We start from the raw sequence: 21,093 nt of genomic DNA, 5'->3' as shown, positions 1-21,093 counted from the left end.
TCCTCATTTCTGTCTAGACCCTCATCAGAGGCATCTTTAGAGTCTACATTTCTACCAAAGTCTCTTCAAAGCATTCCAGGTCTACTCTATCAAGCCCCTCACAACTCTTCCAGAATCTTCCCCTTCTCCATTTAAAACACCATTCTAACATGTTTGCTACTTGCAAACCACAGCAGCACCCCATTTCTCTGGTACTAAAATCTGTTCTAGTTTGCTAGCTGCCAGAATGCAATATACCAGAAACAGAACAGAACAGCTTTTAAAAGGGGGGATTTATTAAGTTGCAAGTTTAGTTCTAAGGCTGTGAAAATGTCCCAATTAAAGCAAGTCTATAAAAATGTTCAAATTAAGGCACCAACCAGAGATAACTTCACTCAAGAAAGGCCAATGAAGTTCAAGGTTTCTTCCTCAACTGGAAAGGCACATGGTGAACATACATCTGCTAACTTTCTTTCCAGACTGCTTGTTTCATGAAGCTCCCCTGGGAACATTTTCCTTCTTCATCTCCAAAGGTCTCTGGCTGTGTGGGCTCTTGTGGTTCTCATGGCTCTCTGGATCTCAGCTTTTTCCAAAAGTGTCTCCTCTTCTAAAGGATTCCAGTAAACTAATAAAGACCCACCTGGAAATGGGTGGAGTCATATCTCTGTGGTAATAATCTAATCAAAAGATTCCAACCTACATTGTTGAATAGGGATTTACAAAAAAATGACTGCTCCTGTGAGATTGGATCAGGATTAAAACATGGCTTTTCTAGGATACATAATTCTTTCAAACAGCACAATGACTGATTGTGAAGATTCAGAAATGGATAACACAATACTATCTGATGGTAGAAGAATAATATAAGTACACTGAATGAAGCTGAAAGTGAGTACGGTTGAAGGAGAAGGGCTAGGGGTATGTATGACACCAGAAGGAAAGATAGAGGATAAAGACTGAGACATTATAACTTAAGAATGCCTAGAGTGGGCAATAATGGTGATTAAATGTACAAATATAAGAATATTTTTGCATGAGGGAGAACAAATAATGTCAACATTGCCAGTTATTGAAAAGGGGATGGTATATAGAAAAAAATACAATCAATAAAATTTAGGTTCATAGTTTACAGTAACATTGTGATATGTTTCCATTGAATGTAAGAAAAGCATTATACTAAAACTAAATGTCAATAAGTGGGGGATATGGGGGTGTGTTATGGGTTTCTTTGTGGAAGAAAAAGAAATGTCCTCATATAGATAGTGGTGGCGAAGGCATGGCTGTGTGATTATACTGGGAACCATTGGTATTTTACTTAGGTTGAATAGTATGATGAGCAAATAAAACTGTTTAAAAATGAACAGAGAGCAGGACACGGTGGCTCAGCAGGCAGAGTTCTCGCCTGCCTTATCAGAGACCTGGGTTTGATTCCCGGTGCCTAACCTTGCAAAAAAAATAATAATAATAAATAATGAACAGAGAGAATTTCCCCCCCAAAAAACAAACAAGCAAACAACCAAACAAAAATTCAACAATTTCGTGCTGTAATATCGGGATACCCACATGGAAAAATAATGAAATGTTACCCCGCCATACAGCATACAAAAAAAAAATGAACAGAGGAATACAAGTGCTAGAGAAACTGTGGAGAAAGGAATATACTGATTTACTGTTTTTGGGAAGCAAAGAGGTGCAGCCCCTCCAGAGGGGATTGTGATGGATCCACAGGAGGCTAGGGTGGCATTGCCATATGATCCTGAAACCCTGTTGCTAGGTATATAGCTGGAGGAACTGAGAATGGGGACATGAATGGACATTTGCACACTGGTGTTTTGGTGGAAGTATTTGAGATTTGCAATGGATAGAGGTGGCCTAAGGGTACATTGACTGAGGAGTGGAAGCAGGAACTGTGGTGTGCACATACAACAGACTACTGAGTGACTGCAAAAAGGAATGAAGTTGTGAGGCACGCAACTAGGTGAATGAAACTTGAGGCCATTATGTTCAATGAAATGTCAGAAACAAAATGACAAATATTATCATGCCTTACTCATATGGATTAATTATAATATACAAATTTGGAAAATTGATATCAAGAGCATGAGTTATCAGGTTAAAGCCTATTGTAAAGGTTCCTAGATTGTAAGTTCTTACAACAGTCACATATATTCAGGAGTTTTAAATGTTTTTTATAAATTCTGAGATGCTGAGCTATATGTGTATGAACTAGTCATTTCCTGAAACTTCGAGTATTTGTGTGACACCTGAGATTCAGAGTTAGAGCTCAGAAGCTATGAAAGCCAGCATTATCCAATATAGCTACTGTTTAAAAAGTTGAAAAGTGGACAGACTTCAAGTTGAGATATGAATGAAGCTGATCTGGATAAGACCAAGATAAATCAGAATGAAGGGTAAAGGATGATATGGTCTATATTTTACAACTTCAACTTCTATGTGAGACCAAAGGGAAAGATGTTTATTTAGTGCAAAATTTATATTATGGGAGTGTATTATCTAATTTAACTTATATAGTCAGTTTATTCAAATACCACAATTACATGGAAACTAGAATAGGGAGTGAGTTATTGTTGGTTTGTACAGGTTAGTGTGATGCCCCAAAACATCCCAGAGTAATTTGGACAGAGAATAAAAAATTATTTGCAAAGTCCTCTTGGGGAACTGGGGAGAAAGGGGAAAGTATTGAACTTCCCATCTGGGAAATTCCTGATATTTTCCCAAGCAGTGGGGACAACAAATTCAATAGGCTGAGCCCTTGATCTAGGGGCTTGCCCCTATGCAAATTATTTCTGCAAAGGACAAGCTAAGCCTACCTATAATTATGCCTATGAGTCACCCCCCAAGACCCTCTTCTGTTGCTCAGATATAGCTTCTCTCTCTAAGCCAGCTCAGCAGGTGAATTCACTGCCCTCCCCCGAGCATGGGACATGACCCCCAGGTGTATAAATCTCCCTGGCCACATGGGACATGACTCCTGTGCTGGTTTGAAAGGATGTATGTCCCCTAGAAAAGCCAAGTTTTAATCAAAATCCCATTTCATAAAGATAGAATAATCCCTAATCAATATTGTATGTTTGAAACTGTAATCAGATCATCTCCCTGGAAATGTGATTTGAGTAAAAGTGGTTGTTAAGCTGGATTAGGTGACAACATGTCTCTACCCATTTGGGTGGGTCTTGATAAGTTTCTGGAGTCCTATCAAAGATGAAACATTTTGGAGAATGAAGGAGATTCAGAGAGAGCAGAGAATGCTGCTGCACCACGAAGCACAGAGTCCACAAGCCAGTGACCTTTGGAGATGAAGAAGGAAAATGCCTCCTGGGGAGATTCATGAAACTGGAAGCCAGGAGAGAAGAAGCTAGCAGATGACGTCATGTTTGCCATGTGCCCTTTCAGATGAAAGAGGAACCCTAACCGTGTTCACCACGTGCCTTTCCAGATGAAAGAGAAACTCTGACTGTGTTTGCCATGTGCTTTCTCACTTGAGAGAGAAACCCTGAACTTCATCGGCCTTCTTGAACCAAGGTATCTTTCCCTGGATACTTTAGATTGGAATTTTTATAGACTTGTTTTAATTGGGACATTTTTTCGGCCTTAGAACTGTAAACTAGCAACTTATTGAATTCCTCTTTTTAAAAGCCATTCCATTCCTGGTATATTGCATTCGGCAGCTAGTAAACTAGAGCAACTCCCAAGGATGAGCCAGGACCTCGTATCATGAGATTGAGAAAGTCTTCTTGACCAAAAAGGGAAGAGAGAAGTGAGACAAAATAAAGTTTCAGTGGCTGAGAGATTTCAAACAGAGCCAAGAGGCTGTGCTGGAGGTTATCCTTTCGCATTATATAGATATCCCTTTTTAGTTTATGGTGTATTGGAGTGACTGGAGGGAAGTATCTGAAACTGTTGACCTGTATTCCAGGAGCCTTGATTCTTGAAGATGATTGTATAACTATATAGCATTTACAAAGTGACCATGTGATTGTGAAAACCTTGCATCTGATGCTCCAGTTATCCAGGGTATGGAAAGATGAATTAAAAAATAAGGACATAAATAAATAAATAATATGGAAAGATGAAGGGTTAAAAAAATGGGTAGATTGTAATACTAGTGATTAATGAGAGGGAGGTGTAAGGGCTGTGGGATATATGAGTTATATATATTTTTTTTTCATGGCAATCTTTGACTTTTTTATTCATTACATGTTGAAAGAAAAGTTATATTTATTAAAAAATAAATTCACAAATTAGTCTTCGGTGCATAAAAAGATTGCTGTTTTCATGTCTCCCATCTCGCCTTCCAAGACCATGATGTAAGGGCTCTTCAGTTATGCTTTCTCTTCAGGGGTTTAAAGTAAGAGGAATCTGCATCCACACCATTCTTAAAGTTCTCAATCCTTCTCTTTCCCAACTTGCTGGTTAGCCACAGGGCAAAGGTTGGCATATATTGTCCTAAATATGCCACTAATAGAAAAGGTTGCTTTGCAATCCAAACTTCTTTCAAATCATTGGCCATGCTGATTAACATCAATCACACACAACGACTAGTTGCCATCTTGTAGGACTGGTCTCCAATATTTTCTATGGGCTTTGAGATTTCTTCAGTTAAGGCATTCTTCACAGTATTTGACTGCACAGGTCCTGGGCAAATATTAGAAACTGTTATACCTGGATATGCAGCAAGTTCAGCTCAGAGGCTATTAAAAAAAACCCGAAGAGCGTGTTTGCTGGCACAATACCCAGTAGCAAGAGGGGCAGCTATGATGCCCATGAGGCTGTTCACAGTAATGATCTTCCCTTGCTTCCTCTCGATCATGTGAGGCAGGACACACTTCGTCAAGGACAACGTCCCTAGGTAGTTCAGCTCTATGAGCTCCTCGTAGATGTCCAGGTTGGTGTCAACAAACAGAGAGCGCTGGGATCTTCCACCGTTGTTGACCAGAATGTCAATTTTACCAAACTCCTGGAGGACAACTTTGGTAGCCACTTCATGAGAACTTCTGTTGGTCAGGTCCAGGGGCAAAACGAGTATATCTTTTCCTTTTAAATTGCCATTCTCAAGGCATCTTCTTTTCACTCTTTCCAGCTCACTCACTCGTCTGGCGGATAGCACAAGAGAAACTCCTAGTTTAGAGAGCTGGTAAACCAGCTCCTCACCAATTCCACTTGAGGCTCCCGTCACCCACACTACCATATCGGTCAGCTCCCATTCTTGGTTCAAGAAGGCCGATGAAGTTCAGGGTTTCTCTCTCAAATTAGAAGGCACATAGTGAACAGGCTCAGGGTTCCTCTCTCATCTCATGAGTTATATTTTTTGTCTTTTAATTTCTTTTTCTGGAGTAATGCAAGTGTTCTAAAAATAATCATGATGATAAATGCAAACTATATGATGATATTGTGAGTGACTGATTGTATACTTTGGATGGACTCTATGGTGCTTGAAGATATATCAATAAAGATATGTTTTTTTAAAGAAAATGGCATTGACAGTCCATGGCATGAGTTGGCAATAGAGATACACAAAATATCACCATTTGATTCTGCTAATCCTATGCTTACATGAGGCAAGACTCTAGGTGAGATTTTTGTGAAGTTAAATGGTATGATGATGTTAGCTGGTTTTCCTAGATATACTGAATGCAGTTATTAAAAAAAAAGGATGAGCTGAAGGCTTCAAATTTGAAATATAAGTTCTACATGAAAAATGTAAAAGTTTCTATGTGTGCCCTGAAAGAAAATCTTATTTCCTGTGGCCACAGACTTAAGATCTCTGCAAAATGAACCCAGAGTCTCATTGTGCGAGCTGCAGATTTACAATGTAAACTAATAGGGTGTCTGCTGTTAAAAGTGAGGACATTGATTGGAAAGGAATGGGATCCTGAAACTTGGGATCAGGACATATAGGTTGAAAATAATGGCAGTGAGGACACTGAAGCCCTAGATTTTGCTGAGTTTTGCTAGATAAACCTATAATGGTCTGCCCTGAGGAAAGAGCCACCCTACCTCCAGCCAGCCCTAAGGAAATAGCCATACAATCTCCAACCCACTTTGAGGAAAAAGCTATCCAACCTTCAGCCTGACATGAAGAAACAGCTTCCTGACCTCCTGTCTCCCCTGAGGAGTCTGCCACCCAATCTCCACCTGAAGAGATTAACCATTCAGTGCCTGCTAAACCTGTAACTACCTCCCCGGAGGAAACATCCCTCACTCATCTGTCTGGAGAAATTAATCTCCTTTCACCAGGTGAAACTGCAAGGGAATGCCCTGAAGTAATTGGCTTGAAAGATACTTCTAATTATTTTCATAATACACTACCACTACCTCTCTTTTCTTCCAGACCTATAACTAGCCTAAAGTCCTAACAGGCCTCAACAGATGAGGTACAAAATGTGATCCATGAGGAAGTATCCTATACTCCAAAAGAACTGCATGAGTTTTCCAATTATATAGACAGAAATCAGGGGAATATGTGTGGGAATGGGTATTAATGGTGTCAGATAATGGTAGAAGGAATATAAAGTTGGATCAGCCTGAATTTATTGATATGAGCCCACTAAGCAGAGAGTCTGCATTCAATGTGGTAGCATTAACAGTTTGTTTGGGTGGTTGACTGAAACTTGGAACAAAAGATGTCCAACATTACCTAAAGTCAAAATGCCAGACCTGTGCTGCTACAATGAGGATCAGAGGATCCAAAGACTTAGATTGGAAAGTTAGAGTTAATTTAACATTGAACACCTGCTCAAACACCTCAGGAATGTCCAGAGGGCACACTTTTCACCAGAAATGGAAAACTACAGCAACCCAATCCAGGCAGGACTACCAATGGCCCAGAAATTTCAGGAATGAAGGTTTGTGTCATCCTACCAGGCAAGGAACCATGACAAACTGAGGTGCTTGTTGAAGTTAAAGGGAACATGGAGTGGGTAATTGAAGAAGGTAGTGATAAATATGAACTACAACCACGTGACCTGTTACAAAAATGAGGATTATAATCATATGAATATTTCTTTATTTTGTTTGTATTATGTAAAATACAAAATAAATGTTTGCATTTATATAATGTAAATATTTTTGTTTTCTTTTCTATTTTATCCCCATATATTTAAGTTGTATTGTTCATGTCATAGTATTAAGTTATAGGATATCAAATTTAAGAGTGAATAACTTCCAAAGACTTGCTTCCTATTCTGAAGAGATTAAGTGTGTTTCGGGTTTGTGAGCAGGACAAGTGAGTATGTTGAGTAAAAAATATATTTGTTAGTGTTTTTTGTTTAGAGATTGTGTATTGTTTAAGGTGATGTGTAAAGTTGCTGAATTGACAGTGGACAGACTGTGATGGTTAGGTTTATATCTCAACTTGGCCAGACAGTCCTACCCAATAGTCTGGTCAAGGAAACACTGGCCTAACCATTACCGTGAGGACATTTCATGGACTTAAATTATCAGTAAGTTGATTGTATCTGTGACTACGTAATCCATGACTAATTACATCAACAACAACTAAGAAGAGAGTCTTCTGCAATGAGAGACACTGAAACCAAGCAATTGAAAGTTTTAAAAGGAGACAGGATGGCTTCAGCAGTCAGAAGGTAGAATTTTCATCTCTACTTCAGCAAGTCTGCCTGCCTTGGGGAATTCATCATAAACCTTCATATCTTTTTCCAGCCTGCAGCCTGCCCTACAGAATTTAGACTCATTGCATGAGATACTTTTATAAAACCTCATATTTACTGATATCTCCTGTTGGTTCTGTTTCCCTAGAGAACCCTGACTAATAATCAGCTGAATAGCACAACTTCATCTTCATGACCATCATTCAACTAACACTTGAAGGGGAAGGAATGTGATTCTCTACTTCTCATCAGCTCCCCAAACTCTAATCATGAGCTCCTTACTGCATTTCATGCCCTCATCTCCTCCTACAACTTCACTGCCCAACTTTCCCCACCTGAAGCCACCGATTATACACAAGATTGGCTGGGGTTTACTTTAAAAGAAAAGTTATTGTAGAATGCACACATCTTTAAATCTCAATCACATCAGTATCCTTAGCTAAAGCTCTAAGGACCCCTAGGCCAAATATGGACTATAAGACACAAGGTCTAAATGGGGATAGTTGGAGGAGTGGATAAGGAAAAAAAACAGAAAAGGATATGCTTTTTAATATCTCAAGCCCTGTATCTTCTTCAAATCAACACATAAAGTTTTCTTTTGTCATATGTGATATAGTTTTAAGTGTCCTAATAAAAGACCTCCATAACACCATAATCAGAGTAAAGAATTCAATTGCATAACAGCTACAGTTCTATAATTGTGAAGTTAATGGAATCGCCTGGGCAAACCTGTCCAAGTGGGCAGTCAGAATATAGGGATCCAACTGAAAAAATCAAATCGATCATTTTCTGCTTGCACTTTGCTGCCATCTGGTAGCTATTATCCTCTCCAACTTAAATATTAATAGGGATGGTCCTGATTTCTGTGGCTGGTTAGAACTTTCAGAACAGTGGCAGGGAATCTAGGAAATTCCCAGTTAAAGAACCTGAAGAGATTAAGCTAGAATTAGTAGAGGAAAGGACCATTTTTTAGATATCTGAAACTCTGGTACAGACTAAGTTGAATATACTATCAAAATTGTTATCTGAATGAAATTTAAATATTAACTCCTTCTTGCCATTGAGACAAGTAAATTAAATAATTCTGAACAATTGCTAGAAGCCCACTAGGTAATCCATTCCTGTCCTACAAAACTTATTTCAGTCTACCTGTTTGCTCATCTCATCCAACTGCCTTCTTAACACTGAAGTTACTCAAGGGATAGCAACAAAAAAGAACAACTTATTGAGAAATCACATACCATGTAATCAACCGTATTGCACAAAATTTTTGGAGGCTCTGTTTTTGCAGGGCTGAAAAAAAAAAAAAGGAAACAACCTAATGCAACAACTTGCAGGGATCTCCAGGCATTATTCTGAGTGGAAAAAAAGTGAGAAATAATCCATATGGAATCTATCAAGGTATAGCACTCAATGCATCATCCACTCTTAGTCTATATTTTATAAAAAGATGAAAAATTGAGAGAATTGGTTCAGCGAAAAGGATTTTTTTGGAGAGGATTGTTAATTGTAAGCAGATGGGACAGTATATACCCCCAAAATAAATGAGAAGAGCATTAAAACTCAAAGAATGAGTAAGAGATCTATTAGAGTTGATAAGCAAATTCAGCTAAGGGGCAAGGCACAAGTTCAATTCACAAAAATCAGAGATATTTCTTTACACAGCAATGGACAATTCAAAAGGGAAATCAGGAAATCAATTAATTTACAATAGCAACCAAAATAAATAAAATATCCTAGGGATAAATTTAACCAAAATTTAAAGCATTTGGTTGGGAAAACTATAAATCGTTACTGAAAGAATAAAGGAAGACCTAAATAAATGGAAAACATATTTCATGCTTATGGAAGACTTAAAATCATTAAGATGTCAATTCTACCCCAAGTAATTTATACATTTACTACAATCCTAATCAAAATTCCAATAGCTTTCTTTGTAGAAATGGAAAAGATAAAATCATCAAATTCATAAGGAAGGGCAAGGGATTATGAAAGCCAAAACCATCTTTAAAAAGAAGAACAGATTTGGAGGACTCACACTTCCTTATTTCAAAACTTTTTCACAAATCTACAGTAATCAAAACAGTGTGGTACTGGCACAAAGACAGACATTTAGACCACTGTAATAGAATCAAGAGCATAGAAATAACCCCACATATTTATGATTAATTGATTTTTGTCAAGGGTGTCAAATCTATTCAATAGGGAAAGAATAATTTCTTCAACAAACGGTGCTTGGAAAAATGGATATCCACATGCAAAAGTATGAAAGTGGACCCTGTTCCTCATACCATACCCAAAAATTAATTCAAAGTATATCAATGACCAAACATAACAGCTAAAACCATAAAATTCTGAAAATAATACATAAGTAAATATCTCTAGGACCTTGTATTAAACAATGGATTCTTAGACTTTACAACAAAAGGAAAAACAATAAATTCAAACTTATCAGAATGATAAGTGTATCAAGATTTTTAGTGTATCAAGAAAGTGAAAAGACAACCCAGAAAATGGGAGAAAATATTTGGAAACCACATATTTGGTAAGGGTTTTATATCCAGAATATATAAAGACTTCCTAAAGTTCAACAACAAAAAGACAAAACCCAATTTAAAACAGGCAAAGGACTCAAATAGATATTTCTCCAAGAAGATACATAAATGGTAAATAAGTGTATGAAAATATATTCAGCATCATTAGTCATTAGGGAATGCAAATCAAAACCACAATGAGATATCACCCACTATCACTAGAATGGTTATTATTTTTAAAAATGAACCAGAAATTAGCAAGTGCTAGCAAGGATATAGAGAAAGAAGATTATAAATTGTTGGTGATAATGTAAAATGTTTCAGACAATGTAGAAAATTGTTTTGTGGTTCTTCAAAAAGTTAAACATTTTTTAAATTCTTTGAAATTTAAAGAATTGGCAATCCCACATCTAGGTGTATGCCCCCCAAAAATTGAAATCAGAGACAAACACATATTTGTACATTGCAATATTCTGCAATATTCATAGCAGCATTACTCCCAATACATAAAAGTTGTGAGGAACCCAAACATCCATTCCTCAGATGAATGGATAAGTAAAGTGTGATGTATACATACAATGGAATATTATTTAGCCATAAAAAGGGATGAAGTTCTGATACATGATACAACATGGATGAACCTTGAAGACATCATATCACGTGAAATAAGTCAGACACAAAGGGACATATAATGCATGACTACACTTATATGAAATAACTATGAAACTGTATAGAGACAGAGAGTCGAGTACGGTTACTAGAGGGTAAGAGAGAGGGAGGGGGATGCACAAGGAATGGGGGCAGGGTTTCTATTTGCATATGAAGTAATTTCTGGTAATGGATGGTAGTTGGAGAAGCACAAGTTGTAAATGTGAATAATCCCACTGAATTATATGTTCAAGTAGGCTTGAAACAGAAATCTTTAGGTTGCATATAGTTTACACAGTTTAAAAAGAGAGAGACTAATGAGGCAATAACAACTAATTGCAATGCAAAATCCTGGATTGGATCAGATAATGGAGGAGAAAATACCCCAAAGAATATCATTGGGACATATGAAAAATTGGAATATAGGCTGTAACTTGATAACAGTGTTAAATTTCTTGAACTTGATATCTGTTCTCAAAGTAGTTACATAAGTGAATATCCTCATTGTTAGGAAATATGCATGGAAGTATTAAGTGTTCAAGGAGCATGATTACACAAATTACTGTAGAAATAGACCAATTTTAGAGAGTGAGATTTTTTAGAGGGTGAGATTATACGTATATATATGATGATTAGATAGATAGAAAGATAGATGTAGGTAGACAGAATAATATGGCAAATATAGCTAAATATTATAAGTCAGATCTAGGTCAACATCTAGGGGTATGTTGAGGTTCTCTGTATGGGTTTTTTAAATTATTTTTGCAACTGCCCTGGAAGTTTGGAATTGTTTCAAATAAAAAGTAAAAGTAGAAGAAGGAGAAGGATGAGGAGGAGGAGGTCATGACCCTTTTTGAGAACAATAGAACAGAGGTACCAGTGGGGATTAGGGGCATTCAAAGATCCAAAAGAGTGTGTGCCATGGCAGAGGGCATTAGACAGCTCAGAGAGAATGACAAACAGCATCAGAAAAGAAAGACATTTAATTGTCCTTTTATCCCCAGTGTGACCTTGGAACGCAAAAAACAGCAGAATGGAATGTGAAGAAGGAAGGCAAGTTCAAGTGCCAACAGCAGAAATTCACACCACATTCACCCCCTTCCCTATTATAGCTTTCTACGTTTGAATCAGAACTGAGCTGGGAAAAAGAGAAAACTTGAGATTAAGCAAGGGATTGGGATCTTGATTCATACGGAAAGGGATATCTTAATAGCCAAAAATGAGAACATTTTAATGAGAACGGAAAATGTCCAAAGAAGTATAGAATTGCAAAGATACTGCCAGAAATGAGAATGGAAGAACCTATGGAGCATATCTGAAGGGCAATCATAAAGAAAAATCAAGCTACTACCTTATTGTCTCCTACCAAGTCAAATACTTTCAACAGCCTATTATAAATACCTGCATCTTTCCCCTGACCATTGATATTATGCCAATTTGTGCTCTTCCTGAAGCAATCCTTTGCTCATGCTAAAAAGCTCTTACTGTGGTATCCCACATCATCTGTTCTTAAGTATTTTGAAGAGACACAATATCTTTACTCAGAATATTGCTTATTTTAAAAACCTATATGTTCCCTGCATCAGATGGTACATTATTGCAATCCAAGTGTTTCCACATCATTAATCAGTCAATTCTATGTTCTTTTTCACCAGATTTTTCACTGGCCTCATGCCAGTCCATTCTACAATTATTAAATAGCAGTAAATAAAAATATCGGTAATTTTTCATTTATTTATTTAGAATAAACAAGGTCATAAAATGATGGTTATGAAGAAAGTGGGTTTCATTTGGAAGTCATCTGGATTATTAGCAATTATGCCACTCATAAAAGCATCTCTTCTGATATAGCCCCTCACACTGCCAGCCTTGAGGCACAGATGTTGACCAGACTCCAGTAGATCAGGGGCCCAAGAAATCAGGATTTGGTGTTTCTTCTTAATTCATCTACATTGATTAGTAAAGTCACCCAAAGATGATTCACTGTCAGAACAACTTTGCATGAGTCACTAGAAAACCTGGACCTTTCCCAAATTCTGTCTCAAAATGAACAAAGGAGGAAATGTTCATCAGCTAATTTAATCACGATAAATATTACTTACTGAATCAGAGTTCTTTGAATATCTGTAGCTTCCGGCCTCCACAGACAAACCCACTCACATCCAAAAGCATCAGAACATTCCATACTTTCCTTAACTTGTAAAAATCTAATACACAAAATAATCATGATAAAGCAGTAAAAGATATCAAGTATCTATGTATTGTACAATTTATTTAAAATACATTTTTGCCTGTCTTACCTGTTAAAACAGATTTATCCTTTATCTAAAAACAAGGGATGTTGAAATTTTTTAACCCATGGCTTTGAAATACTAAGAATTTCAAACCAGTGAGATAAATAGAAGATTCTAGCTATGGGCATTCACTTCAAGCAAGGTATTTTAAAAAAGACACACACAAAAGAAAAACAAGCCCTGCTGGTCAGCACATGAAGAGCTTGGAAGTGTCAGTTTCATCTTCACAACAATAACAATAACAACAAAAATATGAAAAGGTAGAAATTAATAACTTTTTTTAGAGCCATCAGAAAATTAAGGTCACAGGGCAAATCACTGCCCCCAAAACTGGAGAGATAGGCAAATTGAAAAGCACAGCTTACTTGGAGCAGAAACCAGAATGGGGCCCAGTATCTAGCAGAAATACTAAAGAGTAATGGACAAATTGCCAGAGACTGAGCGTAGGCTAGCCTGAGAAATAAAACCTCCTGGAGACCCAGCCTTTGGAGACCCCATACTTTTGAGAGTTTTACCTCCAGGAGTTGCACAAGATTGGAGAAAAATCCTCTGAGCCTCTGGCAAGAGGAGGGGAAATTTAACCATTTTATCATACTCTCAGAGTACTCTGTTCTCCTGAATGAATTGCTGCCTTCAAGGAAAACTTTTATCAGAGCCTAACCAACATGGGTTTTACCAGAACAGAACTGACTTTGGAAAGGAAATACCCAACTCTAGCCCCTCTAGCCTTCCTGCCTCACCTAATGGTAGAAAAAATAAAACCTGAGAAGTACTCGCGAAGGTCAGAGTCCAAGGACACAGGCTTACTAAAAGAAACCTGGTCATAGGATTATAGAATGCTTACACGCACACACATCTTACCACCATATAGACAGGGCTCCCATATAATAATAGGGAGTTAGAGCTGAACAGAAATGCAAGGCTCAGGCCCTGTTTAAGGAGTTGCTAAAGAAACCCAAAGACAACAAAGGAGGCCAAAACAACAGATCTCTGGTGTTCTAGTTTGCTAGCTAGCAGAATGCATATACCAGAAACAGAGCAGCTTTTAAAAAGGGGAGTTTAATGAGTTGCTAGTTTACAGTTCTAAGGCCAAGAAAATGTCCCAATTAAAGCAAGTCTATAGAAATATCCAATCTAAGGCATCCAGGGAAAGATGCCTTGATTCAAGAAGGTCAATGAAGTTCAGGGTTTCTCTCTCTCAAGTGGAAAGGCACATGGTGAACACAGTCAGGGTTTCTCTCTCAACTGGAAAGGCACGTGGTGAACAGTGTCATCTGCTAGCTTCCTCTCCTGGCTTCCTGTTTCATGAAACTCTCTGGGAGGCATTTTCCTTCTTCGTCTTCAAAGGTTACTTTCTGGTAGACTCTCTGCTTCTCGTTCTCCTCTCTGAGAATCTTCTCCTTTCTCCAAAATGTTTCCTCTTTTATAGGATTCCAGTAAAGTAATCAAGATTCACCTGGAGTGGTGGAGACACATCTCTACCTAATCCAGTTTAGCAACCACTCTTGATTGAGTCACATCTCCAGGGAGATGATCTAATTACAGTTTCAAACATACAGTACTGAATAGGGATTAGAAGAAACGGCTGCCTTTACAAAATGGGATTAGGATTAAAACATGGCTTTTCTCAGGTACATACATCCTTTCAAACGGGCACACCTGTAGCTATAGCAAACAGTAAATATAGCTTGACTTCTAATCAGCTAACATAAAACTTCACACTAAAGGCCTACTTACCTCAGTTTCCTTTATCTGAAAGGTCATGACTATCTTTCAAGAAAAATTACCATTCATGCTAAAAGACTAAAACACAATCTGAAGAGAAAGGGCAAGCATCAACACCAGACTTGGAAGAGATTTTGGAATTATCATGCCAGAAATTTAAAATAACTATGATTAATATGTTAAGGGCTAAAATGGAAAGAGTGGACAACATGCAAAAACAGATGGATAATGTAACTAGAGCAGTGGAAACTCTAAAAAGAATCAAAAGTAAATGCCAGAAATCAAAAGCCCTATAACAGAAATGAAGAATACTTTGATGAGCTCATCAGCACCAGATACAGCCAAGGAAAGTATCAGTAAACTTCAAGAAATGTCAATAGAAACTTAAAATTGAAATGCAAAGAGAAAAAAAGAATAAAAAGGACAGAACAGACTATTTAAGAACTGTAATATAATTACAAAAAGTTAAACTTATACATAATGGGACAATCAATAGGAGAAGAAAGGAACAAGAAGCACTAATGGCCAACAATGTTCCAAAAGTAATGAGACAGCAAACCACAGATTAAGGAAGCACAAAGAACATCAAATAGAATAAATACAAAAGAAATCTACATCTAGGCCTTTCATATTCAGCTGTAGAAAATCAAAGACAGAGAAAATCTTGAAAGAAGTCATAGGGGAAAAAAACACATTGCTACAAAGAAATAAGGACAAGAATTGTATCAGACTTCTCTTCAAAAGTCATGCAAGCAAGAATACAGTAAAGTGAAATATTTTTTTTTTTTTTTTTTTTTTTTTTTTTAGAAAGAGGGAGGAAGGGAAGGAAAGACAGAGAGAAGGAAGGAAGGAAGGAAGAAAGGGAAACATCTTTAAACATTTTCTTGTTTTATTGTATTTTGTTTGTTTGTTTTTTACATGGGCTGGGGCCGGGAATCGAACCGAGGTCCTCCGGCATGGCAGGCAAGCACTTTGCCCGCTGAGCCACCACGGCCCGCCCAGTAAAGTGAAATATTTAAAATGTTGAAATAAAAACCCACCAACCTAGGGTTCAGTTTCCAGCAAAGTTTTCTTCAAAAGTGAAAGATAAAGATTTTCTCAGAAAAAAAAATTGAGAGAGATTTTTATCATCAGTTTATATCTGTCTTACAAGAAAGGTTAAAAGATATTCTTCAGAAAGAAGGTAAATGATATTGGTCAGTAGCTCAGACATACATAAAGAAAAGAAGAGAGTTTGAGAAGGAACAAATGAAGAGAAAATAAAATCTTTTATTTTTATGTTTCTTAACTGATTTAACAGATAACTGTTCAAAATAACAGCAAAAATGTATTTGATGACTATAGCTTATGGATAAGTGAAATGAATGGCACCAATGATTTATTAGTTATAGGAAAGAAGAATTAGGAATACTCTATTATTAGGTACATGCTCTACATGGGAAGTTTTATGTTATTTGAAAGTGAGCATATATTAGCTGTAAATGTATATTGAAAATTCAATATTGCAACCACAAAAATAATTTTTTAAAATAATTGCAATTATTGTGAAAAGAAGATAAAATGGAATGACATAAAATGCTCAATTAAAACCAGAAAGGAAAAATCAGAATGAAAATAGACAATAAAAAAGGCCAAGAAATAGGAAAAAAGTTACAAATACGGTAGATATTAATCCAACCATATAAATAATCACTTTAAATGTGAATAGTCAGAATACACCAATTAAAAGTATAAGACTATCAGAGTGGGTATAAAAACAAGACCCAACCATATATATCTACAAGAAACACACTTTAAATATAAAGATACCAATACATTAAAAGTAAAGGGATGTTGGTGATGTCATCAAAATGACAATGTGAAACATCTGCTGAATACCTGTCCCCAGAGATTCAGCAACAAAAAAGGACAAATCTCAATTGCTTAGAATTCTAGAGAAAGGTAAAGAATGGAGAACAATCCAATAAATGCTGAAAAGAAAGAAAAATATCAGGCAGGAAACTTCCATCCTGAAACAGCCAGTCTTCTTTCCATCCCTTCACTTGGTCCCGTGCAGCTTGGGACATACCCAGAGACAACAGCTGGGTTCCCTCCCACTTCTGACCAGGAGACAGACTATAAAATCTCCCACAGCAGTGAAATAGATCTCCACTTATATCCTGACACAGAGACCCAAGTCTACAAGGGCCCATGGCAGGGGACTCAAACCACTAGGAAAAACTGAATACAAAAAGGCACCAAGGAGGAGTTTCCAAAATGGAGAATTAGGGAGGGAATGGCAGAATATACTTCTTTCCCCAAAGCAGCAAGTAGCCAGGAAAAAACTAAGTCAACTGTTTGAAGACCCAGGAGAAAGGGGAGGACATTTCAAAGCCCAAACAAGTGTGGTAGGAAAGGAATGAGACAATACAGGCTAAGAAGGTAATTCTTGCCATTGCTCCTGGCACCCACCCCCCATCCTTAAGGGCAGCAGAGGGATGGTCAGTCCTTGCCTGGGGGAAGGTTGCTGACTGGGGCAGCTGCAGGAGTTCCCCACCCCAAGCATGGAGGGGCACATAGCCCAACACTGAGCCAGATATTGGCTGACAAAGTGAGAGTGCAGGAACTTCACAGTTTCAATCCTGCTCAGTCAGACAGTGCTAGGGTCCATGAGTTAAATATCTTCTAAGGATGAATAAGAAACTGAAGAGCACCATCTACTTGGCAGGCTGGAAAGTGCAGGGGTAAAAAATCAGGACTTTTAAAATCCTCTGCACACCCTATCCCAGGCCCGTTGGAGCTAGTCTACACTCCCTGCACAGTTACCCAGCCATGTTTTGGCTGGTAAATTCTGATGATAAAACTGTCAAAGCAGTGCCCTAATGACACAGGTGACAACTAAATCCTAGACAATAGAGAGAAAACAACCTTCAGAATAGACCCTTTAGTATAATCAGATGACCAAAGATCAGCAAAAACATCACATGGCATACTAAAACGCAGGAATATAAGGCTGAACAGAGCAAATTAACAAGTCAGAGGAGAAACAGAATTTGGAAAACTAATTAAAGATGGTTCAAACAAATCTCCTAAACTAATTCAAAGATGAAGGAAAATGTGAATTAAGAGATAAAGATTATTAAGAAGACACTAGTAGATCATAAAGAAGAATTTGAAAGGATAGATTAAAACAATAGAAATAATGGAAATGAAAGACATTGCAGACGAAATAAAAAAATATGCTAGAGACACACAGCAGCAGATTTGAAGAGACAGAAGAAAGGATCAGTGGGCTAGAAGCTAGAGTAACTGAATTCAACCTGACAAAAGAGCAAATGGAGAAAAAAAAACTGGAAAAATTGACCAGGGTCTCAAAGAAATGACTGACAGCACAACACACACAAATATATACATTATAGGTGTCCCAGAATGAGAAGATAAGAGAGAAGGATCAGGAAGTACATTCAAGGAAATAATGGCTGAAAAATTCCCAAACCTTAAAAAAGACATAAATATGCAAATCCAAGAAGTTCAAACAGAATAAATCTGAACAGACTTACTCCAAGACACATACTAATCAGACTGTCAAACACCAAAGAGGAGAAAATTCTGAAAGCAGGAAAAGAAAAGTAATTCACCACATATAAGGGAAGCCACTTAAGACTAAGTGCTGATTTCTCATCAGAAACCATGGCGGTGACAAGAAAGTGGTACAATAAATTTAAGATACTGAAAGAGAAAAGCTGTCAGCCAAAAATAATCTATCCAGCAAAGCTGTCCTTCAAACATGCGGGGGAGTTTAAAATATTCACAGATAAACAGAAGCTGACAGGTTTTGTTAACAAGAGACCTATCCAACAAGAACTACTAAAGGGAATCTGGCCAGCTGAAAAGAAAAGGCAGGAGAGAGGGAGGCCTGGGTGAGGGTACAGAAATGAGTTTAGTAAGAGTAACTAAAAGGTTAAAAAGAGAGAAAAAAATAGATCTGACATCTATTTTTCATAAAATGGGGGAGGCTGTACTTCTGAATCTAGTTCACATCATCTTCTATGCATATTATATAATACATATATGTCCTGGTTTTGCTCCCTGAGAGGTTACCATCTGATGGTTCAAGGTTACAAGAGAAACACACATGGAAGCCTTGTCTGTGTAACTTGTCCTTCTATTAATAGAAACACGACATATTCATATGCTAAATGGGTTATAAAGAAATAGTATATTATGTGCAATTAAAGTAGAGAAAAAATGAAGTCAGATCCTTCCAGGCATAAATGTGTAAGCATGTGAAAATTACACAATAAATGAAAGAGAGGATTTTCCCATATTTTCAAATAAGATAATGTTGATAATGTTGGACATATCTTACAATAAACTTTTACATTTGACCGCTTTTTTGTAAATATAATTGCAATTACTGAGTTGCAGACCCTCCTTTCAAAAAGTCTCCCCTCTTAACACATACCTCTTTCTGGGATGGGTCAAGAAAATTTGGCTCGTAAGGCAGTGTCACCCAGTTATCTGGAAGGGAAGGTGTGACCTCCCGGCCAGTCCCTGTCTTTTTTTTAGCTTAGGTTTTACTGTCAAAATATAAAGACTTGCAAGTTCTTAAAATAATCCTTTCACAAAATAATGGAGCTTTATGCTGTAAAAATGTCAGTTCTCCTGAAGTTATGTTTTCTTGTCCTCATCTGTTGTTATCAGCTGTCAACATCTTCTTCGAAGGTTGTTTTTACTTCATAACACACCTGCATGCAGTTCTTTGGATATCCAAGTATGATTTACAGCCTAAATGTATAACACTGTCAAACAAGAGCTCCACTGTTGTTTCACATGCCTGAACATGCTGAGCTAGTCCTAGTGTTTTCTGCACGCTTAGCAGATTTTGGAGAGTCCTCATCACAGTCATTCTTGCCTTTGCCACAGGTCTTGTAGCACCTATCAGAAGTGTCCCCACAGCCCCTGGGATGCCCTAGGCAGCATTGCAAGCTGGGGCTAGGGCATAGAGTCCATGCCTCCTTCTTGACTGCTGGGCAATTGATTTTTTTTCCTGAAGATACCAGGAATTTGTTATTTTAATGATCGAAAGGAAATCGTAGAACTAACAAATACATAACTGAAATTAGAAATTTGACATGACTTTAATATCAAATTAGATGCAGCAGAATGGAAGATAAGTGGACTGCAAGATGTATCAGTAAAAAGGATCCAGAAAGATGGACTAAAGGAAAAAGTGTGGAAAAGAATATGCATTATTATCATTAGATATCAATTATGTCAAGCACATTAATCAGGTTGTTCACATATATTTTTACTGATTTTTACTTACTTCTTCTCTCACTTACTGAGAAAGGTACATTAAGGTTTCCCAGCATGAGCATAGAGATTTGTCAATTTTGCCTTTCAGTTCCATCAAATTTTGCTTTATATATGTTGAAGTCATGTATTAGATACATATAAATCAAAAATTATCTTATTTGTTGAATGTACCTTTAAATCATTAAGAAACATCCCTCTTTAAAATGTTCCTTGCCTACTTTGTCTACTTTGTCGGATAGAAGAGTGACGACAGTTTTGATTTTAATAGGATATGCATGAAATATCTTTTCTTTCAATCTTTCTATATCCTCATATTTAAGGTGTTTTTTTTCTTGTAAGCGGCATATAGTCAGAGTTTTTTAAATGTCATCTTATAATCTTTGGTTTGCAACTGACTATTTAATGTTACATTACATTTAATGTAAGACGACATTTTTCTTTTTATCTACTATCTTATGATTTGCTTTCTATGTGTTTTATCTGTTTTGTGTTTTGCTTTTCTTCTTTCTTGCCTTGTTTTGGAATAATCAAAATTTATTATTATTTTATTTATCCCTTTGTTAGATAAATACTTATAAATTTATAAATACTTATAAATTCTCTTACCCTTCATGGTCTTTTAGAGTTTATAACATGCATTATGACTTATGATAGTCTAATATAAATTACTATTTGCTCTCTCTATTTTATAGTAGTCAGTCTGACAGAGAAACAAAGGGAAATACATTGGATAAAATTAAGGAATATTATTCGAAATAAGCCAATATAACCTAATGTGCTGGGTTGAAAGGATGTATGTAACCTAGAAAAGCCATGTTTAATCAAAATCCTATTTCGTAAAGGCAGAATAATCCTATTCAATACTGTATGTTTGAAACTATAATTAGATCATCTTCCCAGAGATGTGATTGAATCAAGAGTGGTTGTTAAACTGGATTAGGTGACAACATGTCTCCACCCAACTGGGTGGAGTTTCTAGAGTTC

The 21,093-nt window shown here is 36.9% G+C and overlaps 1 protein-coding gene and 1 pseudogene across 1 annotated transcript in view; one reads left to right on the top strand and one right to left on the bottom strand.

Annotated features, from left to right (window-relative positions):
- The window catches only part of EYS (EGF-like photoreceptor maintenance factor), a 1,737,133-nt gene that overhangs the window by 1,667,034 nt on the left and 49,006 nt on the right, over positions 1 to 21,093 (top strand).
- On the bottom strand, positions 4,201 to 5,201 carry LOC143682711 (dehydrogenase/reductase SDR family member 7 pseudogene; annotated as a pseudogene).

This window comes from Tamandua tetradactyla, chromosome 5 (assembly GCF_023851605.1).
Source record: "Tamandua tetradactyla isolate mTamTet1 chromosome 5, mTamTet1.pri, whole genome shotgun sequence".
Taxonomy (NCBI): domain Eukaryota; kingdom Metazoa; phylum Chordata; class Mammalia; order Pilosa; family Myrmecophagidae; genus Tamandua; species Tamandua tetradactyla.
This window is presented reverse-complemented; position numbering and strand designations above follow the sequence as displayed.